Below are 25,830 nucleotides of genomic sequence, written 5' to 3' on the forward strand. Positions count from 1 at the left end.
CTTCTAGCCTAATATTATCTATCGTTGTCCATTCTTCTTGTTCTTTTCTTTGATCTTGTTCTATTTCTTCCCCTTGCTCTATTTTTTGCTCAGTCTCCTGCTCTCTATCTACTTTCTCCTTATAATCTGTATTTTCTTTACAATCCATTAATAAATTACCTGTTTGTTCACATTTAAAACATTTCAATACATTTTTACTTCATGACCCACTTTGCCACAAATATAACATTTCCTTTTGTCACAAGTGTTAATTAAATGATCACTTTTACCAAAAAAAGTTTTTTGTTGCCCCATATATTTCACAGTGCCTTTGTTTCCATCTACAGTTATCATACTTTGAAATATGCACTAATTTTTAATTTCCATTTTTAATACAACACTACATTCCCAGCCCCCAGTCCATAAGCATCTATTATCATAATTTTTTTAATGTCCATCACTTCTTTACATGCAGTGTTTAAATGATTCTTTTTCTACTTCAGTTTGAAACTGAACATAAATTTTCTTTTTTGTCTATTAAATGCTTGCAAAACATAAAATTCCATGGATTAAAGTTTTTTCTTTAACTCATTGTCCCAAAAACATCTGCATATATTGTCCCGATTCAAATATAATGGCACAAAAAGCATCTTTATTAATATCTACAAGTGCTCTTACCTCTCTTGGTAAAATGCCCAATGGTGCTATTATGTTATCCCCAATATCATACCTGTCCAGCTCTTTTTCTTATTTCCAACTTATGCTTACTAAATGTTTTTTTTTTCCTTCTTGATTCTGTTTTCTTTCCTTCTCTTATTTCTCCCGGTTTCACCGTATTGGCATACAACTTCTATTTTACCACTTCCTCTACTACTACTACTTGAATTCTATTCATAATATCTCACCACAAAATCACCTTCTCACTTTTAGGCTCACTTTGATTAAATCCTGTAGATAGGCATCCCACAACCCTTCCGACTGGAGGGTTGTAATGTGTATTCCTTCTGACTGTCACTCGCCACTTCAAATAATTGTTTCTGAAAAATTAATGCTGAATGTTGTGAAGATTCAATCACCTTCACATTACCTTGTGCAAACACATCTCCCTTCTCACTGTGTACAGACACCTTTCCTGTAAGAGCACACACCTCTGTGTTACCCACATCCCCCTTCTGTAAAGTCTTGACTACCTTCATACTGGACAAAACCTCTAGTAGTTCTAGCTCCTTTTTTTCTCTCTCCAAAATCCACATTACAATAAACTAATTCCTCTGAAATGTTTGCATCACCCATACTCCTCCCTACTTTTCTGAGCCCACCACTGCACCTGGACTATAAGCAAGAAGTGCCGGAATGAACAGCATCCCTGCTTGCAAACAAGTAGGGGGAAGTTCCTCTGTGCCCTGGCCAAATTTCTCTTAATCAGTATGAATACCACCTCCAGTCTCCCCTAAAAACATTGCATTGGCCTAGTGGAAATGAATGAATAAACAAATAAATGTTGCTTTTGTAGTAGCAATTCTGAAATATTCTCATTGCTAAATGTATCATCTTCATGCCTATTTTCTGAAACTTTGTTTTGTTACAGTCAGAGTTTGCCCTTATGAAAGCCACAACCTTCAGTTTTGATTGGCTCTTTTCAATAGTTAAGTTAATATGAACAATGATGTCTGATAACCATTTACTTCTAAATTATTATATTCTTCCTGCACTAAGATCTTCAGTCTATTCCATCTGAGAACACTATCTCCAAGATCGGTGCACTCACACAGGTTTTAATATTAGGTATGTGATTTATTCCCCAGTAGTGCATTAAAACAGGGTCTGCTCTTAGATGTGGCTATAGCTAAAGCCCTATTTTTCTTTTGTCTGCCATTATAAAGATGCATTTTATCAGCTCCTTTTCCTGTTCATTCCCCAAAGAAAGGTACAGTCTCACAGCAGACCTGAAGACTGCAATGGAGTTTTCAACTTCCAAGTATGATCCATAGTGCTCCTTGCCTATATTTAGCCACCCAACTTCTGAATTAGTTCCTCGAGGATCATAAATATATAAGGGGTGGGAGGTTGGTATAATGGTTAGGATGCTTACCTAACAGAAACAAAGTGCAGGGTTTGATTCTTACATGAGGTAATTGGCTAGGCTTAAAATGGCCCACAAGGGCAGTTAGCCTAGTACTAATCTATGAACCTATTTGATCTGCTCACCGCTTTAATAAAGGAGTGCTAACTTTCCTCCTATTCTATCCTTCCTGACCCCATATCCTTTAAATGCCTGTATCTTTTCTCATTCTAGTCATGATTCTGTACGTATCATATTTATGACACTTTTCTTGCATTATAATCACAAAATGAGACGGCCATTTGCATAGGCTTTGGGACATGGTACTTATTATTTTTCAATTTTTCTATTGCCTTATGTCATTTTACCTATTCTTGCATTTTTTGTCTCTCGTTTTGCCAGTGCTTTTCTATTTCTTTGATTCTTATTACAAGATTGTATAACATTAACATTTTTCTGCAAGTATAAATAAAAATTACATAGATGAATAACAAGTAATTAAACAAAATAAAATTAGCAAGCACATCATCCAAAAACTGACAACAGAAATTTGTTAATTTTACAAAAGCAAGTATTATTTCCACCATACTTCTGTGACTCCTATTAACTTCATTTTGCTCAATTTTAGGAGTAAGTGAAATGGTTCTACAACCCACGTTCGGTGATCTCAAAATCTATTTATATGATGGAATTGAAGGCAAGGGATCCAATGTTTATAAATTTAAAAACTGTACTCAACAAAAAAAGCAAGCAATGAAATGTTAAGCTCCTTGATGTCCTGCTCAGTCTGCCTTTCTAATGAGTAGGTTAACCATTTTACTAATTAGCATTTTCTTAAAGTTTATGTCTCTAACGCTAACTATTTTGGTTATTCTGTTGCTTAACTAGAAAAGAGTGCGTCTGAAAAATCATTTGACATAGTCACATGACAATTTTGGAAAATTATACTTGACTGTTAAAATTGCTTTAGATCATGCTCCTGGCTTCAACAACAATGAAGAAAAAATACACATTGAGTTTTTATGAGACATGTTAGTATTTAATGTCATTTTAATACAACATTTAAAACATCAAAAAATTATTACTCTCAAAATGCTGTGTGTCATCTTATGTTCACCTGATGAACTTTTAGCTGTGATCACATGCCAAAGTTTTTGGGGGTATTTGGTTATCAGTTGTTGCACACACAATGTGCCCCCTCAAAAGACCTAAATATCCTTCTTCTGGAGCAAGATACAATCATACTGTACTTAAAGTATCTCTGTTCTGTTAGCACAGACTGTACCACAGCACGATAGTTCCACTCCAAGTACAATAAGAATTGTTCCCCATGCTATACTTGGCCTTAAAACATATTCTAGTGCTGGTGATGTTGTGTGGTAATAATATGTGTCATACGTAATGCCCATCTCCTGGTACTCATCAGTCCTAAAAGCAGAAATGTGATGCTCACTGACAGCATTACAGTCCTGGTTGTAAGATCATTGTTATCTCTGTTTTAAATTGTAGTATGACCCATTTGCTAATTCCACTATGTATAGTTTGCAGTGCAATTAAGATTAAGACAGAGAAGCCACACTAACTTGTTGTTCTTTTATTTTTGCTGTAGACTGTGGAATAGTTAAACTCAGAATTATTTCAGCATTTAATATGGTGGTACTTTTATCAGATGCTAGAAACTCACCACCCACAAAGAAGGTATTAAATCATGTCTAATGAAACACTGGAACTGTTGTATTAGGATCTTAATTATCTTTCCAGACTGAGGAAGGTTCTCCTAACAATTTAAGAATGCAGCAATTTGGGTGATATCTCAGTCCTTAATGAAACAAAATGCCTGCTTTCTGCATTCATTTTTCAGCTATTTGATGACTATTATAGTTCTCAGGACTCTAACCTCAAACATAGCATGGATAATCAGCATTCTAGAAGTTACTGTGTGTGTGGTTAATACTTGTATATGGTCTTTACTATTTTCTCAGGCTTTACTTGCACTGTTCTGTTTCCTTTTCTAGCTAGGATATTTGTCTTTTTATGGACATTGACATCTAGCTTCATAGTCTATAAATCTATTTTCCATGTTATGATATTTTACCCGCCCCTCATCTCCGCAACATCTAGTGGGCACCTTGCCTCATTGGTACTCTTCTTCCTTCAATCTTCCATGAGTTCCCATGACACTGCTCCCCATGACACCGCCCCAGAATGTTTATTATGCAGAACCACAGCACTGTTTTGGTCTTTATTTATTGATGCAGCCATAAGATAACCAATCTGTGCCAGTTGAGATACAGTTGAAGGTATGCTTTTACATTGGTCCACTGTCACCTTCTTGGAGACCACTACAGTGTAGCTTTTCTTTTTTTTAAACAACATTTGAGAAATTTGTGGTGCCCTTTGTTACCTTTGCATCCTAAATACTTGTCAAAGCCTTGGCACAAAGAGAGGAAGACAGAGAGATGGAGGAAGGGGCACCTATCTAGAAGCATACACATGACGATAAATGTGTGTAAATACATTTTTTTTAATTTAACACTGTATTAGCTTTCAAAGTCATGTTGAGAGTAAGATGTATATACGTATGTTTGTGACTGCTGTTGATAGATAACACCAATAATGCAGTTTTGTTTATAGCTGTAAGAAAATCAGTTATAAAATCTTACAAGGCTGTCTTTCTCATAAAGCTTTTACTTTTATTACTCTACAATAATAAGCAAACTACTCATAAGAAGGGTTAGGTGATTTAGAATTTTGTGCATCAGACTGCATGTCTAAACTTTTCAGGCCACAATGATGTCATCTACACTGAGTAAAGGCAGTTTAAAAATAGAACTATTAACAGCTCCCAGCATCTATGAGGAATCATTTTGGTGTAACGCCTTCATCTTGACACAGATTACTGCTGAAGCACTGTCAAGCTGGGATGAAAAGGGTCTTTGAAACCACTCCGAGGCAGAGTCTGAAGTAAATGATGACACTTTAAAAATTAACACAGAAGGTAGCCTTTAATGTTAAGATGTTCCCTGTATTTTGTATATATTTTTCCAAGTTGTACAATACATTAATATAGTTATCTTTAATTTTAGCAGTGTTTATTGGAACAGAATCATATATGGCCTATGTGTTTCCAAAATGCAGTTTCCTTAATGGAACAAATGTAATTTTGTCGTGTTTAGAATGGATTTACTGTGAGTAACTTGGTCTCATTTAATTGTCATATGATTAAGTGAATAATTCTAAAACATTTAAAACTTTGGGACATTGCAACTCAGACCAGCAACACTTAAAATGTTGTAAAACATACAAAACATTTTTATGGCAATCTCCCATCACAAAAACTCAGAAAAGGAAGAAAATGGGGGGGGGGGGGTCATAAAACATTCACTTCTATTTCTTTTGTTCTAGTGTCAGTTAAATCATCCTGTCAACCAGCTGTTTATAACACTGAGTGTCTGTTAACTGGACACTGTCAAAACAAAAGGTTTTCTGCTTGTAGCTACTTTTATTATTACTACCTGAACCGACCACTCTGAAATGAAGAGGTCATTTTATTGACTGGATTATGCGTCTGTGTCAACAAGTTTTCTGAACTCAGCTTTAATCTATTTATTTTAAACTGATGGGATATTAAAGCCTGGTATTGCTTTCCTGCTCTGAAGAGAATACAGTGTTTTAGCTGATGTCCTTCATGGATGCATCTGCAGTCATAACAAGTGGGTTGTCCTGTCGTCAGGCAGCCCTGCAGTCGGCCGGATTCCAAAGTCCGGGTCCGGCTTCGGCTGATGTCGCACTCCACCCGACGTCATCTCTGCTGGTCTTCGGGTATAAAAGCATCAGCCGACGCCATTTTCCTCAGTCTTTCTTGCGCGTGGCCAAGCAGAAGCTGTTCGCAAGTGCCGGTCGGTCGGATCCAGAGATTACTTCTACCGAATACTACTTGAAGACTTCTAAAGCTAAGTACCCGTTGGGGACTCTTTCTTGCCTCAGCCGATGTCAGAAAAAGTTAACAATTGTTTAACCTGTGGGAAACAAATACCTCATAAAGATTTCCACTCTTACTGTCTGCCTTGTTTAGGCCCAGCCCACGACGTAGCAGCCTGTTCGGCCTGTGCCTCTTTCAACCGACGAACGCTTAGGCGTCGGTCGGAGTTTGCAGAACAGTTTTTCGGTACTGATTTTGCGTACATTATGTCGCCGGATCCTCCGACTACCCAGTCTTCCAAAAAACGCCAAGATAAAGACCGACACTCGCGGTCCGCGGTTTCGGCCGAAACCACGGCAAAGCAAACATGAGTGTCTCGGTTTCGCCGAAACCGAGAAAACTGCTCAAAGTACAGCTGAACCTATTCTTACAACTGAGGCCCCTGCTACAATTCTTGAATCGACCTCAGAAATTTTACCCACTACGGTGGTTGACTTATCAGACACCATCCCTTGGATGTCTCTACCCCAGCACGTGGTGCTGCTAGGCCTCCAGCAGCCATGTCCATTAAGGCCTTCGCCAGGGCTAAAGCAGCCAAGACTACTAAATCAGTGCCTGTTAAACCCCCTCATCCAGGCCCTCTTCTAGTTCTCAAATGCTTTCTTTGGCAGAAGATTTAATTTCTTTAATTAGAGGATCTCAATCTCACCCAGACAGGGCCTCTCAGCCCCCAGAGAAGATACCTAGGGCAGAGCCCCTGAGCCAGTGTCTTCTGATGATTCTGCTGATGAATCAGACATAACTGACCAGCCTGAGGCTCCCTTCTCCAATTTTGAAGATTCTGATGCTGAAGAATCCATTCCAGCTGCTTCCCCACCAGAAGAATTCTCCTTTGGGGAAACCTTGCATGCCATGCGAGAACAGTTCCAATGGCAGCAACAGGATTTTTCAGACTCCAGAAAAGACTTAGGACCTTTCTGCACCTCCCACAGCACAGGCCCTTAGCTATACCTCCTGTTCTCTCTGTGGTGGATGATGCTTTCAATGATGTTTGCTCCGCTCCAGATTCTTTACCCCAGCCCCTGCCAAACCAGACAGATTTTACAGGGTGCCAGATACTCATCACCACCTTTACAAGGCCCCTCTTGCAGACCCAGAAACTATATCCCAGGGTCCCAAGGCAGTAGCCGCAACCACAGCTAAAACCCTATTCCTTCTGAAAGGGAAGCAAGGTCACTAGACAGATGGGGTAAAAGGTCTACACTTCAGCTACTCTCTCAGCTAGAGCTTTAAACTGTCAGTTTCACATGATACAATACCAAGAGTTTATGCTTGATCAGTTAACTAAAAAGCTAACTACTGATGAATCTCTTGATAAGAAATATGTATTAGAGATGGTAAATAACATACAACAGGTTAGCAACCATTCCTTAAAATGTGGCTATGATGCACTGGAGGCTTCATTTAGATCAGCCATGACAGGCACAGTGATAAGAAGACATGCATGGCTAAAGGAACAAGCTTTACCGGATCATGTTAAAGCTAAGTTGCTAGATGCTCCTATGGACAAGACAAGTTTGTTTGGTACACCTGCCCAGCAGGTTATGAAGAAAATGGAAGAAAAGGCAAAATCTGTTCAAACTGTTAAAGATTTCCTGCAGGTTCAACCCCAAGGTTTAGCAGGAACTGGCCTGCCAAAAATTGGTCCTTTCCTGACTCCACAAAATTTCAAAGGGGCAGGAATAGACGTTCCAGAGGCAGAAACCAACCCAGAGGAGGTGCCTACAGAGGACGACAGTGGCAAGGTAACAACAGAGGCACAGACACAGCCACTGCCACTACATCAGCACAACCACAGTGACTTAATCCTAAATCCGCCTACCAGGGAACAAATAGCAGCTCCTCTAGGCGGAAAGTTAACCTTATTTTCAAAGAACTGGCACTACATAACAAAAGACAAGTGGATTTTACAAACCATAGATCAAGGTTACCGGTTTCACTTCCACACTTTACCAGTCAAAAGAGGAATGCCAAATCTACCTCCAAATCAAAAAAACAGAGGCTCTACGCCAGATAATGGAGTTAGCAAACATGAGAGCTGTGGAAAGAGTGCCAACAGCAGAACAAGGAAAGGGGTTCTACTCCAGACTATTCCTAGTTCCAAGAAAGGAAAAAGTTGGAGACCAATTCTCGACCTGTCCACCTTAAATACATACATCATTGTCCCAAAATTCAAAATGCTGACCCTACAGCAACTTCTTCCCATGCTGGGCAAGGAGTCTTGGCTGGTAACTCTAGATCTCAAGGAGGCATACCTGCACGTCCCAATTCGACCAATCTGCAGAAGATACCTCAGATTTCTTGCAGGATCAGAGCACTATCAATTCTCAGCATTGCCCTTTGGCTTATCTACTGCGCCCAGAGTATTCACAAAATGCCTGGCATCAGTAATCGCCCATTGCAGACTACAGGGAATTCAAATTTACCCATACCTAGACGACTGCCTGCTACAAGGGGACAACAAAAGCAAGCTGACAACAGATTTACAAAGGGTCATTTACTTGCTACAAGGACTGGGATACACAGTCAATTTACTAAAGTCAAGGCTGATACCATCCCAAACAAGGACATTCTTGGGCGGAATTGGACACAGTACAACAAATGGCATTCCTGACTACAGAAAAACAAAAGAACTTCCTCTTTACTTCTTGGCACTAACAAAACTGAACAAGTTAACAGCAAGAAAATTTCTACAGGCCTTGGGCTTCATGGCATCATGCATAATCTTGGTCCCATTTGCCAGACTACATATGAGGAAACTACAGTGGTACCTAAAGAATTTATGGTCCCAACACAGACACAGTCTAGAAACAGAAATCCCACTAATTCCATGCTTAAAACAGGAGTTCCTATGGTGGGCTCAGGCATGCCAGTCAAACCCAGGCCTGCCCTTCCGCAGATGTCAACCAAGCCAGACCATCACAACAGACGCTTCAGACCTAGGATGGGGGGCCCACATGCTGGACAAATGCGTGCAAGGATTGTGGACACAGGATCAACTTCACCTGCACATCAATCTAAAAGAAATGCTGGCAGTAAAACTGGCAATCCAAAAGTTCAAACCATTCCTCAAAGAGGGCCAGTTGATGATAAGGACAGACAACACCACAGTCATGTGGTACATCAACAAACAGGGAGGCACTCATTCATACCCCTATGCAGAATGACCTTGGAGCTGTGGACCCTGGCACTCAGCTACAACATTCAGTTACAGGCAATATTTGTACCAGGGAAAGACAATACTCTAGCAGACATACTAAGCAGAACCACTTCGGATGCCCACGAATGGAAGCTGCACCCGGACATCTTCAAGACCATCTCAAAGAAATGGGGAATGCCACAGATAGACCTATTTGCATCACCTCTCAATCACCAGCTCAAAAAATTCTGCACAAGGACATTCCACCCACTAGCATGGAAAGTGGACTCACTCTCCTTCAACTGGAAAGGCCTAACAGCATATGCATTCCCTCCTCTTCCTTTGATACACAAGGTACTACTAAAAATCAAGGAAGAACGTCCAAGGATAATCCTGATAGCCCCAAACTGGCCAAGACAACACTGGTACCCACTACTGAAGAGCATGTCTCGGAACAACATGTGGCCAATACCCCTGATGCCTTTGATGTTAACTCAGAACAACTACAGCATCATACATCCACATCACATAGCAGCAGCTAATCCAGAACTTTCCCAAAGAGTTAAAGACATTATTCTTGAAGCACGCAGACCTTCAACAAGAAAGAACTATGCTGGAAAATGGAAAAGGTTTGTCATTTGGAGTACCGAAGAGGAAAAGATGTGTCAAACATAGATATGCCTAACATTCTGGAGTATCTGGCCGAACTTCTTCATTCAGGCCTGTCCTACTCCTCCATCAAGATACATGCATCAGCTATTTCAGCAGAATACAGCTTTGATCCTCCTGGTTTTTCGCACCCTTTGCTCAGGCAGTTCCTCAGAGGAATCAAGAATGTAAAACCTCCAAGGAAACCACCATTACCAGCTTGGGACTTAAACTTTGTGCTAGAAAAGTTGACACTAGCACCCTTTGAACCAGCAGCAACAGCAGACCTACAACACCTGTCATGGAAAACTGCTTTCCTACTGGCAATTACTTCAGCAAGGAGGGTTTCAGAACTACAGGCCTTAATGGCAGTGCAACCCTTCCTAATCTTCCACCAAGATAGAGTGTCCTTGAGGACTAATCCTACATTTATGCCTAAGGTGGTATCCAGAGTATCTTTAAACCAGGCAATCCACCTACCTTCCTTCTTTCCCAACCCACAAAACAGAGGGGAAAGAATACTGCATACCTTGGATGTACATAGACAGCTACGCTACTACTTGGACAGAACAAAAATAGCAGAAAGACTGACCAACTTTTTGTAGCCTATGCAACAGGAAGGGAAGGAAAAGCTATTTCCAAACAGACAATCTCCAAATGGATAGGAAATTGCATACGATACTGTTACTCCTTCCATGGAAAACCAATTCCACAGAACATAAGACCTCATTCTACAAGGGCAACAGCCACTACCACAGCCTTCTTACGAGGAGTGGCAACCAAAGACATTATTGAGGCGGCTACTTGGACCTCCGTGCATACATTTGCCAAGCATTATAATTTGCCTCTTTATTCCAGATCCCGAGCAGGGTTTGCCACTGCTGTACTGCAAGGGATCTTAAACACACCATTATCTACCTTTATCCTCCTCCCCTAGTTGGCTATGGTATTCTACCCACTTGTTATGACTGCAGATGCATCCATGAAGGACATAGTACAGTTTTGTACCTACCATAAATGTAGATGTCCGAACTGGATAGCATCTGCAGTCAGGATTACCCTCCCTCCTTCCCCTCTGTGGTACTCCTAGGGTGTTTACCCTCCTAATAGCTAGCTGTTGGGGGGGGGGGAGTCTTTTATGGTGTATTTGTTTGTATATATGTACATATATGCTTATTGTTGTGTTTACCTCTATCTATTTGGAAACATTGGCATCTATCCAAATTTTACCCTGCAAGAGGGCTACTGGCATCTGGGGCAAGAAACACTGAGGAAAATGGCGTCGGCTGATGCTTTTATACCCGAAGACCAGCAGAGATGACGTCGGGTGGAGTGCGACATCAGCCGAAGCCGGACCCGGACTTTGGAATCCGGCCGACTGCAGGGCTGCCTGACGACAGGACAACCCACTTGTTATGACTGCAGATGCTATCCAGTTCGGACATCTACATTTATGGTAGGTACAAAACTGTACTTTCTCCTATTTGAGTCAGTTATATTTCACATCTCGCTAAGGTGCTCAGTAATATCTGCTGATGAGACCTGTGCGTAATGTTTTGACTGAAGCTTTGAAAACTATGGCTAAGACATACGCAAAGCATCCTTGTTGCTGAAAAAAATATGGATGGACATAAGGTACTGTATTCCTCTGCTCCCATTTAGTCAAGGACTATCTTGAGGGTTGGTTTTACTGAAGTCAGTTGACAGAGTTCATAATAAGCATATTAAATGCAACATTACTCATATAAATGCCTATAGTCTGTTGACTGCTGGAGGACAGGACTGAACCACATGATTTACCTTGTACTTAAGTTCATGATCCAGTCTGGTTCAGAAGTAATTATATTGATTAGGGCCTGAGAAGCATGACTTCGACAGACCCAGACCATGATGTGCAGTTATGGAGAAGAGAAGAAGAGGAGAAAAGTAGAATTTATTTTTGTATGTGCTGGAAGATACCTCACAATGCAGTTGCAAGTCTAGAGAAAATTAAAAGCTTAGATTTCATAGCAAAAGTTTATATGAGGATCAAGGACTTTCAATTTTAGCTCCTTCTGTATGAATACTATTTCAAACAAAAATGTACAGAAAAGTCATGCCATGATCAAATGTGATACAAAAGTAAATAGATGTGCTAGGTGGCCTAGGCAGCTGAGTGATGAAAACAGGTATGTCATGCAATGTGTGATTTTAATTTTTGTTGAGACTTTGCAGGTCTAAGAGGTTTATGCATCCTCATGCTCACAAAAAAAAAAACAGACTTGAACATTGCACTAACAAACAACCTGCTATGCACTCAACACTAACACATAATGTACTGTCATATGTTGATGCAGCAAAGAAATCCTTACCAAAGTCTTCTAGACCCATAATGATCAAGTCTCAGCAAAAATGAAAATCATGCATCACTATGTATATGTGTGTGTGTGTGTATAATATATATATATATATATATATATATATATATATATATATATATATATATATATATATATGGTTCCCATTCAGAAGCCTGAAACATCATAAGCCTGAAAATCAAAATCCTGAAACCAAAAGCCTGAAAATTCAGAATCCTGAAAACTCAAAATCCTGAAAGCCCAAAATCCTGAAAGACCAAAATCCTGAAAACACAAATAATGCTAATATGTCACTATAAAGACACTAATATCTACCAACTGACACTGACCCTAACCCTAACCCTAAGGTCCGTCACTATCGCACACTCACCTGACCCGCACCCTAACTCACTTAAACCGCCCCTAACCCCAATATTTGTCACTATTGCATACATGCCTAACCTGCGCCCTAACCCTAACTCACTTAAACCGCCCCTAACCCTAACATAAAACCAACCGCACACTTACCTGACCCCAACGCATGACCTAACACCACAGGGCTAACAATAGCAAAGCCACAATGACATCAGTATGTCTATTTTGTGTTTTCAGGATTTTGAGTTTCAGGATTTTGGTCTTTCAGGATTTTGGGCTTTCAGGATTTTGAGTTTTCAGGATTCTGAATTTTCAGGCTTTTGGTTTCAGGATTTTGATTTTCAGGCTTATGATGTTTCAGGCTTCTGAATGGGAACCATATATATATATATATGTGTCACTTTAAGAAAAGAGTCACTGTGAGACAGAGTCTTCAAGTACACCAGACATAAACAATTTGTTTTAGTGATTGATGACTCCATAGTGAGACACAGATTCTCCACTTACTAGGCTGGACAAAGACAGGATGACAGTGGGTTATCTTTGAGGTGCCAGGATATCAGACATTTGAAGGGCCCTTAGGACCCCTGCACCAGACAAATGTAACTACAACATGGTAGTTGTGCAAATGGGGGTGAATGACTTCAAGCAAAAGCCCTAAGAGAGATGCAGAGAGATGTATATGAGCTGTTTGTGCATTTCACAAATGCTGGCAAAGAGCCTGAGACTGAGAAGAATCCTTCCTTCTCTGTGACCAATGCCTACAGTCAAAGAAAAAAATGATTGTCTTCAACAACTGGTTAGAAATTGTGTTGTTCTAGAGTCATTCAGTATGTATCATCATGGAGAGAGATGATTGACAGTCCTACTTGCTTTGCAAAAGGATGTGCAATGTTGTTTAAAGGCCTCTGCACACTGACTAAAGCCATTCATGCCCCATAGTACCTTTTTTAGGCAAAGTTCAGTTAATAAACACTCCAACATAGCAATATGTATCAGTATAAAAACAGAATCAAATGAAGGTGGCTACATTCAGTGCCAGAAATGTAAACAACAAGCTGGCCAACCTTGAGGACCTTTTGCATTTAGAAGGTCTTCATATATTTGTGATGAGTGAAATCTGGTTTAAATACCCAGAAAGCACTCCTTCTCTTCTTCCTTTAGTGCCTACCATGCTTTCAGACATATTGGACATTTTGATGGAGTATCTTTGTCAGCAACCATATCATCTCTAGACAGATTCCCAGAGACCCACAGATTGGACTCATCAAACTCCAAATCACACTAATAAAGTCAACTATCAATTTATCATCAGTTACATGACCCCTTTCCATGACCTCAGAGGCCCACGAAATGTTCAATATCCTAGATGAACTCCAGATAAATAATAATGCCATTATTATTAGAGACTTTATCAACTGACTGGCATACCTAAACCACTAACACAGTATATGCTCAGTTTTTAGATTCACTAAATAATATCCACTGTATTGACTTGGTACCTACAAATAAATGTTGCTTCATTGTGCATAACTCCCCCTCCAATTAAGTACGACCATGAGCTCATAACCTTTTTACTCAAACTATCTAATCCCCCTGAAACCAATATATTAGAACTCAAAATCTTCAAGTCCAACAATCTCCTGTCTCATAATTCATTTATAACAACAGCATCCCAGACACTGCCTCATCAGATAGATTTTCCAATTAGTTTTATACTTGCATAAATAAATGTATAGAATTGGAAGTCCCATCCATATCCAAATTTAATGAGAAATTTAAAAACAAACCATCCTGGTGGCCCACTGATATAAATAAAATGTGTAATAAATAGAAAAATAACTCAGCATACACAGCAGATCTTAGGCCTCCAAGTCCAGGAAAATTCTAGGAATTTGACTACAAATTTAAAAAACACTACTAGATTTACTGAGGCAGCTCATGAACTCAGGTTGGCATCTAAAGTCAAGGGCAATTACAAATCCTTGTGTAGTTATGTTAGAAAATTAAGAGATAGCACTCAAAAATGTACAGAATTCATGCTAAATGACAAAACCTACCAGACTCACTGGACATTGCCAATATACTAGCAAATACATTTAATGCAGGTTTCACTCCTGAGATGACTTTCCAAAGCCCTATGATCCCCCATAGCTCTCAATCCCCCCATCAACACTAAATAACATGTACTGAAAGTGCTGTCCAAGACTAAGAACACTTCCTCCACAGGACCAGATAACTTAAATTGCTGTTTGGCAATTAGTACCAAACATGCCCTAGTGGAACCTCTACATAAGCTATTTAACCTGAACCTGGCTACAGGATCAGTCCTGGAAGTTTAGTGTGCAGTGGAGACACCACTCCATAAATGTGTCCCTACCTGAAAACTGTAGGCCGTTAGCCTGGTGATCCTCATTTGTAAGGCAATGGAGGACATTATAACAGACTCAATTAACACCGACAATAAAAGTTCATCAAACTAAATTCACAGCAATTTGATCTCGTACAATATAGATCCTGTCTAATGATCCTGGTAAACTTCTTTGAGAAGGTAACACAAGGTATTGACACTGGTGAAATTGTATACACAGCTTACCTTAATTTGGGTTATGCATTTGATACCACCCTCCATGTCAACGTAATTAATAAAGTAAGGGCAATACAGATAGATATGTATGTGGTTTGATGGATAAAAAACAGGCTAAAAGACAGAGCACACAAGATGCAGGTGGTAGGATCAGCATCAGAGAACATGTAGGTGACCAGTCATGTCCAGCAGGGTTCAGTATTGTCACCACTTTTGTTCATTATTTACTTCTCTGACCTACAGAATAAAAACCATGACCTATGGTTAAGAAAGATTGCAGATTATTGCAAATTGGGGGTCATTGTCAAATCCACTACTGATACAGAAGCCCACTAAAAGGAAATTACACTTATAAATACCTGGTGCATTGAAAATGAGCTAAAACTATTAAATGCTAGGAAAAAATGCAACATTGTCACATTTGGTAGACAAACCATCTCTCTGTCATATAGCATTGACAGTACTCCCAATTCAAAATAAAGATGTAATTACAGGCTTGGGAACCTGGGTTGATAGTTACCTTTCATTGACCCCCAGGTAGCAGCAGTGGTCTGGAAATCCTTCTACATGGGCAGCTGATTACCAAGGGAAGAGCAGCATGCAGATTGAGATGTTATTGATCCTTTGTATTCAAGTGCTGATCAGAGCAGTTATTGCATACAATGCCCCTTTTGGGATGTCCCTCACCAGACATATCAAACAGTTGGAAAGACCCCAAAGGTTCCTAACAAACAGGATCAGAGGCTTAAAATTCCAAAGATATCAGCAAATACCAGTAGTTCTGTCCTATTTTCTGTGTCTCATAGAATCATCAGAGGAGACCTCTGCATTGCCTTCTGAGCAATTAGAAACCCAGTAGTCCAGGAGCACTTGTAACTTCATAAATCAAACAGCCCCACACTACCAGGACAGGAGATCTAAACCTGCCTCAGCAGATCATTAAAACAAGGTAAAGAGACAGCATCATTACTCAGTCTCCATCTATGCTGGAATAGATATATCCTGAATTTAAAGTAGAGTGACACACTATCTTCAATCAGGACCTGGATAATTTGATGAGTAATCTTAAATTCATCCTGGGCATGACTAAAAAAGCACTCCTCGAGAAGGGAGGAGCAGTCAAGGGTGGGAACCTGCAAGGAGTAATGCTGGCAAGACTCCGTAGCCTTGAACTTCCTATAATTCCTTTAAATGACAAAATGTCTGAACTTGAGGCCTTCCTTACCCTCAAAACCATTTGCGTAGTTTCAGAAACTTTGTTCCATTGTGATAATAGCATTCTATGTATTCCATGGTATAGTGCCTATTATGCATTCAGATCCACCACCAAATGCAAGGGAGTGTCTATATCTATCCATAGCTGCATTGTCTCTTGCCACATTCCACATGATGCAAATATGGAACTTGCTGATGTTCCGTTAACACAAGTTAAAATTACTAGATTATATCCAACTACAGAACCCTATCCATGGCCCCTTCAAAGCACGCAAACTGCATTAATCTGTTAAAGTTAATCTTCTAACCAAATACCTTCTTATGGGTGACTTTAGCTATCTATGCATAAATTGCAAATGCATAGTGCTGACAGTGGTATGCCCAGAAATTTCTGGATGTCATAAATGTTAACACACTTGACCAAATTGTCCTCCTGCTAGCTAGGCATTTCAATCTTCTAGATCTTGTCCTCACAAATAATACCCTTATTTCACTCCCTCCTATTGTTATCCCCTTCCTAGTCATATCTGGCCATGCTGCTATCTACTTCCTGAAAGCTTGCTTTGTAGTCCCTAATAATGCCTCTACTTGCAAAGATTACTCCAAAACCAATTATGTATTATTTACCAGTCTTATTGATAACCCCAAATGGTACAAGTCCCTGGCAAACCCTGCACCTGTGGCTGCTACCTACCCCTGTAACTTTGTCCCACTTACATAGATGTATTGAGACATCCATACTCATCTGATGCCAACATAATGACAAGTTTAAAACTGCATCCATATGGTGGAACTCCCACATCTACAAACTGTATAACAAAAAAAAGCTCCTAACCATCTATAAAATAGTTTGACTTCATCATAAAAAGGACTTAAAAACTAGTAAGCCTATTAAGCTTGCTATTAGGAAATGCAAGGGGAGCTGTGAACATAGAGATGCAACAGATTAAAAAGATAATCATAAGGTCTTCTACAGCTATATTGGGAAGCTTAGAAGTAATCAACAGCTGTGCACTGATTTGCCTCCAATTGTTCCTCCTTTTCTTATGCCAGCAACACTGAAGACAAATTCGCTTCCAGTTGCCCTTTCCATTCTGTCTCATACCGCCACTCCTGGAATTATTCTGTACCAAGTCCTTTTGGCATCTCCCAAAATAAAAATGTAAGTAACATGAGTCATGATGATGATGATAATCCTGGATGTCTGTTGGAATTGTTAAGTTCCACTTGACAAAACCCCTTTGACCCCTCTTCTGCTGGTTACATCCCTGAGGTCTGGGAACAGCTTTTATACCTTTGCATAATGGCGGTACCTCTACTGATACTGGGAATTACAGGCTCATTAGTCGCACTAGTATTGTTTGCAGGGATTACTATTTGTAGTAATAATATTACTATCACTATTATTATTGTTGTAATAAGCAGCAATATAGCTGACTGTCTAACCCTGGATACAAACGAGCTTACTTTGTAAAAGGTAAATCATGTCTACTCACCCTTGATGAGTTCATCAAAAAGGTTTCTGAGGCCACAGCTAAGGAGTATATATTCCATACTGCCCACCTGGACCTTGACAAAGCCTTTTTTGTATTATTCCACATGCTAAAATTGTTGACAAACTCAGCCAACTCAGTCTTAACCTATATGTAGTTTCTGGGATGATTTAACCCATGCCATTAACCTCTCTGCTATACTCAACAAATACAAACTACAATCAAATTTAAATGGCTTCATCACACTCCACAAATCACAGTTGCACCTATACATTGGGAATAATGCTTCACTAAATGTTACCTACAAACTAGAACCATCTATTTTCAGATATCCAAAATGAAACTGAATAGAAATACTTCAGATTAACATTGATAAGACTTCTCAAGGCCATTTCCTCCTGTAAATGTTGTAATGACAGTGGGTAATACCAGTATTCATAACAATCACTCTCAATGTTAACTCACACAAAATGTGCACAATGTCAAAATGAAACATGCATAATGAGACAGCTATTCTGTAAATACATAATTTGATTTCTATTGCTAAGTAAATAGTATTTGAATGGTACTACCATTCATTATTATTGTTCCTTCCTAGATGTGTACAGGTTCATAGGTAGGTACTGGGCTATCTGCCCGAAGGCATTTATAAGCCTAGCTGGAATGTATTGACTTTCACCACCCCCTTAGATTAGTTCCCTGTGCCTCTGTCCAGCAGAGCCATTGAAGTGATCCCCGGGGTAAACTTTCTGTTTCCTATCCACTCGTCAAGGTTTCTCTTGAAGAGTGCTAGCGAGGAGCTCTGCCTAATGTAGATTAGAATCTTGTTCCAATGCATGGGAAGTCTCTGGGACAGGAATCTATCCCTCCAGCATGTCCTATTTATTGTTGTGGTGAGGTTTAGATCCCTAGAGCGTGTGGCTCGAGGGGATAAGGTTTTCTTTAGGTGGAGCATGTCCATCAATTCTGGGTTGGACATGACCTTGTATGTCCGGCAGAGATCAGTACAGCTGGAGTTTCTTCAGTTGAGTTGCATAGGGCATCTGTTTGAGGCCAGTGATCCTCTTGGTGAGGTACTTCTGTGGTCTTTCCAGCTGTTGCAGGTGTCTTGTAAGGTACATCCCAAATGGGACGTTGCACTGTATGATGGGTCTGATGAGTGATGAGTAGAGGGGCACAATGACCTCTTTTGATCTGGATGTAAACCCTTTTGTGATTAGGTGGGCCACATAGAAGGATTTTCTAACCACTTTGGCAATGTGGTTGTCAAAGGCGAGATTACTATCTTCTTGGGTCCCCAGATCCCTTATTATGTCTTCCATATTTAGGGGATTACCACCTATGTGGTAGTTTGTGGGTACTTTGTTTTTTCCAAAGGGGATGACTATGCCCTTTTTGGCATTTAGCTTGAGGCCATGGTTTTGACACCAGGTATCTTTCCCAGTGAGACCCTTTTGGAGGATGTCTGTGTCAGCTGGAGAGTCAATTACAGCCCCCAGTTTGCAGTTGTCTGCAAACTTGGTCAGCCATAGTCCTCCTGTGCTTTCCTGTACCTCTGAGAAGTATATGCCGAACAGGAGGGGTCCTAGGACTGAGCCCTGAGGAACGCCACTTGTAACCAGTTTAGACTCAGACCTATCTCCCGCAACTCTTAGCATGTGGGTCCTGTCCCTGAGCCAGTTGGCAAACCATCTCGTGATGTAGGGGTTTATGTTTAGGCTGGTGAGCTTGTCTATACCAGGATGGGGAATGGTGTCAAAGGCCTTTACAAGGTCCAGGTAGGCTGTGTGGGACTACCTTTCCCTCATCTATAGCCTTGGTAACTGTTTTGAAGAAGTCCACCAGGTTTAGAAGGCATGATCTGCCCTTAACAAAGCCGAACTGGGTAGGTTTCAGTGTTTGGAGGTTCCTGTTGTCTCTGTTAATGAGATCCACGATGATGCACTCCATAGCCTTGCAGACCAAGCTAGTTAGGCTTATAGGGCAATAGTTCCTGGGGTCTGTTGTGGCTCCACCTTTGTGGAGCGGAATAACCGTTGCTGTGTGCCACTCTATGGGCATGTAGCCTGTGGAGAGGCTGAGTTTGAACAGTGTGTATAGGTGAGGGGTTAGTTCATCTTTGAGCTTGTGTAGGATGCAGCCTGGGACACCGTCTGTTCCCATTGATGTTGTGCTTTTGGCTTTGGAGAGGGCTGTTTTAACCTGAGTGTCTGTGATTTCAGAGGCACTACATTCTTCTGGAATGGTTATGGGCCCTTTTGGGGGTGGGGGGTGAAGTTTGCACTGAACCTGTCTACCAGGATGTTGGCGATATTTGGTTCAGTGTATTTTGTGCCATTGTGCACTAACTCCGAGCAGGTCTGAGAATTGTCAGTTAGATTCTTGACATAGCTAAAGAATGCCTTGTGGTTATCTTTGGAGTCCTTGACTATTTTTCTTTCGAAGCTAGCCTTGGATGATTTTATGAGGGATCATAGTTTCTTGCTGATACTGATCAGGGATGTCTTCCCTTCTTGGGATTTTACTCTCTTCTGTACTAGTTTCCTCCTCCTGTTGTATAGCTTGTTTATGGCAGGGGTCCACCAGACTGGTTTCCTTTTCTTGGAGGAGTGAGTCTTGGTTTTGCTTGGGATAGCATAATCCATGCATTCTTGTAGGTGCCCATAAAGTGCAATACTAAAGGATTTTGCAGCTTGGGCAGCATTATCCTTTAGCATGGGGGCTTTGAAACTATCCACCTCGGTCTTAACTCATTACATCTGAGTGACACCTCTAGGTGCATCTGTAGTTAACTCCTACTGATGTCTCTAGGCGTCCAATATTGCTTGTTCATATTTGCATCAGTAATTCCAAAACCATGCTATATACAAGGCTTTAAAAGATTTCATCTTAAAGCTTACAGAATGACAAGGTCAAATGCATTAATATTTGACCTCTGTCTAGTGCAGGCAAGTAGATATTAACTGTTGTTTTTATGATATTAATTTATATAGATATAATTTTCACATTTTTTCTAAATATCTCAGCAATCAAGTAACACAGACAGAACTCTATAGTCTCATATGAAAGCACTCAGCTAGATGAATAAAATGTTGCTGACAGTGTGTGTGCAACTGGAGTGGTGGCCAAGATATTGTAAATTGTTTACAAAATATTACGAATGTAATAGTTACTATGTTAACTGTGACTTATAAAATTTGTTTTAAGACCTAGAACCCAAAGAATTCTACCACTATAAAAACAGTTTGTGCTGAAGGGTTCATAACCCCTATGGTTCCAGAGACATGAACATTTGTTTGAAATTAGAGGACATAATTTGATTCTGTCAAAAGGCTTAGGCTCCATCCATTGGAAGTTACAGTGCAAACTTCCTGAGCTCCATTGAACTGAATGAGTTAAGTAATGTGAAGTTTGCTTTTGAAAAGTTTTTCACGGTGGTTTCCTTGACCGGGGGTGGGGACGGAATGTGGATATCCAGAGTGATTATTTTATGGTCAGATCTACCCAGCGAGGGGTTGACCTCCGGTGTGGAACACCGGTCGCCCATGTTGGTGATGACCAGGTCCAATATGTTGTCACCTCTGGTGGGGGTGTTGACCAGTTGATCCAGGGTGTTTTGAGTTTATAAATTCTAGGAAATGTTGGGCAAGGGAGTTGGTACTTGAGTAGTTCTCCCAGTTAATGTTTGAGTAATTGAAATCACCCAGTATCAGGGTGTTTGGTAGGACCTTTGTTTCCCAGTGTTTCCAGAAATGCGGAATGGGGGTCCTGAGACATGGTGGGTGATCTGTAGCAAGCTGCAATTTGAATTACAGTTTTGCCCATTGTTAGTTGAACGTGGATTATCTCTGAAGCATCATGCTGTGTCACTAACCTGGAGGTGTCGGTAACCTTGATGAATATGGATACGCCCCCGTCTTTTGTACTTCGGTCTTGGTTTTGTGGCTGAAATGTATGGTATGAGTTGTAGCCTGGTAGTGCTGGGGTGCTCTCTGGAGCCTTAAACCAGGTTTTTGTTACTGCACATATATCGATTTTCTCCATACTGAGGAGTGCCTCGAGTGCATGCATTTTGAGCTTTAGACTTCTGGCATTGAGTAGCATTACCCTCAGTGTTTTGCTACTTGTGCTATTTATGGCAGTGGGTTTGTCTTTTGAGCCTTGCCTAAAAACGGCACTATGGAGGTGGCAAGAGCCTTAGCCTGTATTCGAAAGCCTAAGGGTGATAGGTTCAAGCCATCTCTAGCAAAGCAGTGTCATCCCAGGCGGACAGACTCTGGATCCCCTTTGAATGACACCAGAAGCTTAGCCAATTGTTGAAATTGATAATTTTTTCTCTATACCGTGGTATCATTCTTGGTGAGGGCAGGATGCTTCTCAGGGTCAGGGTCATACCAGCCTGGGCTACATGATCAGAGAGCTCTTCCATGTCTCTTTTCATGTAGTCCAGGGAGGTATGGCTCAGGTCATTCACACCAACAATGTGAATGACAGAGTCATATTTGTACTTGTTCTGGAGTGACCTGAGTGCTTGTGTTATGTGGCGGATCCTGGCACCCGACAGGCAGCTAACAGTAACCTTCTCTTTGTTCAGCCTAGTGAGTGGGATGTCAGTGTGCCTGACTATAGAGTCACCCATTACTAGTGTGCTGGGTATGTTATTTTGCCTTAAGGGCTGTGATTGTGTGGCACACTGGTTTTGTGTAGTATGTGTTTCATGGTTTGTGTTGGGGGGGTGGTGGTTGCTTGGATGTCTGCTTTGGAGGTCTTTGTTGATTTTGCATATTTTTGTTTAGAGCCTTCAAGTATGTTTTTGTGTATATGTGTTTTTTGCTGGTGCTGGTTTCATAGGTGTATGTGAGACTGGTGGTGTGATGCAAGTAATTCCCTTCTCCTCTTGACTGTCTGATCCACTCTTGGGTTGAGAGAGCTTAGCCTCCAGTTTGGCTGTATAATTGCATCTCACGCATGTATTGGTGTTTGGTGGTAGGAGGAGAGGGTTGTCTGTGTACATGAGGCAGTTGTAACATTGCAATCCAAAAAATGGGTTCAGCACCAAAAGAGTGAAATACATGGTTTATTTAAAGAAAAATCAAACTGGTTTCGGCAATTCAGCCTTCAGTGATTTACCATTCCACAATACAAAACACTAATTTATACTGCCAGCATTCATTATATAATTAATTAATTAAAGTGTTAAGCACACAATAGTCATTTAAAGGCACAGACATTTGACCATATAAGGATGTGTGGAAACAATAAAGAGACCCTGTAAAGCATTAAAAAGTATATAGTTATTCACACTAAAAAATGAATAACTAGTATAAAAAGATATACCAGCTTGTCCTTAATGTCTTCACAAATGATCATTAAGACCTGGTGTAAACAGAGCCCCTAAATTAATTATCTATCTCTTTTCCATGTCATTCAATATGCTGTGCCAACCCTGTTTTGTGATCTATCACCCCATATTTTGTCAATGATGCAAAAATGAAATACGGCTGATTTATGTATACAAACATGTCTGTAAAGTGCATTAGTCAAACGTTTATTACAAATGTCCCCCATATGTTCTGACATTCTAATTCAAAAGGTCCTAGATGTTTGGCCAACATAAAATACGGAACAGGAACAGGTGGCCAAATAGACCACCCAATCCGTTCCGCAATTGGCAAAATGTCTGATTTTATACACAGATTTCATATTTTTGCTCGAAAAGTCCTTGGATTTATACATATATTTACAAAAGGAGCAATGACCACAAGAAAATGAACCCGCCAGTTTAGCCCCTGTGATGGTTAATTGTTCTGACTAAGGATGCTGTCGTGTTTTAGATTTATAGTGGTTAAAATAAGATCCTAATGTTTTACCTCTGCGATATGAAAATTTGCATTGCTCAGTGAGGATATCAGATAATTTCTCTTTAGCGAAAAGGATATTCCAATTTTTGTTGATGGCATTTCTAATGGCATGTATATTTCTGCCATATGTTGTGACAAACTTGATGGTATTCTCTGATTTCGGAGTTTTGTCACGATATATCAATAATTGTGACCTATCCTGCCCAGTAGCCCAACTACAAGCTGATGAAATGTATCCAGGTTTATAGCCTCTAGCCTTGAATCTGTGTATCAAATCTTGTTTGTGATGTGCATAATCATCCTCGGAGGAGAAGATCCTTCTGACACGAAGAAATTGTGACTTGGGGATATTCCTTATAATGTGATTTGGATGTTAGTTGGTAGCTTCCAAGAGACTGTTGCACTGAGGATATTTGCGGAATACCTGGGTAGGCAAAGTATTGTCCACATTCCTGCTGATCCTGACATCTAAAAAGTAAATTTCTTGATGGTCCATGTTAGAGTAAATTCAATACCCCACTTATTATCATTGAGGTATTGAACAAACTCAAAAAGATAAGTAGTATCCACTTGCTAGATCAGCCAATAGTCATCCAGGTATCGCCGCCAAATATCCATATCATTCAAGTATATATTATGAGAATCATCATATATAAGGATATCCTCCAAGTATCCCATAAAAAGGTCAGCGTAAATGGGGGCAAAAGATGCCCCCATGGCTGTACCTTTAACCTGCCAGTAACATTCCTTCTGAAAATAAAAAATGTTTTTGGTGAGGACATGCTCTGCCATACAGACTAACAGAGAATTAAACCCCAAAGGATATAGGTTTGCCTTATTCAGCCAGTATTGAAGAGCCTCAAGCCCTGCCCAGTGTGGAATATTTGTGTACAGGGCGGTGACATCCATGATACACAAAATCTACTCAGGTTCCAATTGGATATCACTAATAATTCTAAGAAATTCTGTTGTATCCTTAATTCTAGATCTAATTAAGGGTAGGAGTGGCTGCAGATACCTGGTGAGGAATTCTGATAAAGGCTCCGTAAGTGAGCCGATACCAGAAACTATTGGTCTACCATGTGGTTTCTCTAAATTTTTGTGAATTTTAGGCAGCAAATAAAGTATCTGTTTCTGAGGATCATTAACTTTCAAATGTTGTAAAACAGATGTACTAATTATTCCTTCCTCAGCAGCCAACTCCAAAAAAGAATCAATTTCTTTTTTAAAATGACTGATCAGATCTAAGGGCATTGGCATATAATATAAGGTATTCCTAAGTTGTCTGTAGGCCTCTGTTAAGTAGTATTCCATGTCCATAACTACGACCGCTCCCCCTTTGTCAGCTGGAACAATGACTATATTATGGTTATCTTGAAGCTCATGAAGCATTTGTTGTTCAGCCTCAGATAGATTCTGGCCCAACATACGAGACTCATACCCATGAAGATGTAGAGCTTTAAGAACAGATTTTTGAAAAATTGCTACATATTTATCCATGGGAGGTTGAAAATCCGATTTTTTAAAACTAAAGTCAGTAGATAATTGAGAGGTATCCTGTGAACCAAAAAATAGTTTCAAGTTCAACAGCCGACAGAATGACAGAACATCTTTAACCACAGACTCTTCATGTACATAAAAACCAGGAACATATGTTAATCCCTTATTCAAATGTTTAATGGCAGTTTCATACAATGTAACAAGAAATGTTAAGGACATTAGAGCATTCTATTGTTTGGGAATGATCATTTGCAGTAATGTTTCCAAATTTTCGGCACTTGTTATGTTTTCTCCCACCTCTCTGTGTCCTAGATTTAAAGGGGCCGTAACATTCTTCTGCTTTTTATGGGCTGGTGACCCCTGAGTGAGCCCTTGCTCCATCTCAGCCATGGAGGATTCCTCCCCTGAAGTACTGCTATAATCAGATTTGGACTTTTTGAGTATTGATCTGGGTCTTTTTCTCCTGGGCCTGGCCATCCTGTTCTCCCCATCTGAAAAAGTAACATTTTTCTTAAATCCAAAGGGTTTGCCCTGCTCGTAATCCCCTAAATCACTTTGAAATTTATGCAATGTTTTATTTCTAAGAATTTTTTTTCATAGCTAATAGATCCTTAGATAATTTTTGAAGACAATCCTGATACAATTTCTGACCT

The 25,830-nt window shown here is 40.1% G+C and overlaps 1 protein-coding gene across 1 annotated transcript in view; it reads left to right on the forward strand.

Moving 5' to 3' along the window:
• The window catches only part of LOC122805399 (myosin-IIIb-like), a 950,073-nt gene that overhangs the window by 704,951 nt on the left and 219,292 nt on the right, over window positions 1-25,830 (forward strand). The window lies entirely within an intron of this gene.

This window comes from Protopterus annectens, chromosome 6.part1 (assembly GCF_019279795.1).
Source record: "Protopterus annectens isolate FY-2018-M chromosome 6.part1, PAN1.0, whole genome shotgun sequence".
Taxonomy (NCBI): Eukaryota; Metazoa; Chordata; order Ceratodontiformes; family Protopteridae; genus Protopterus; species Protopterus annectens.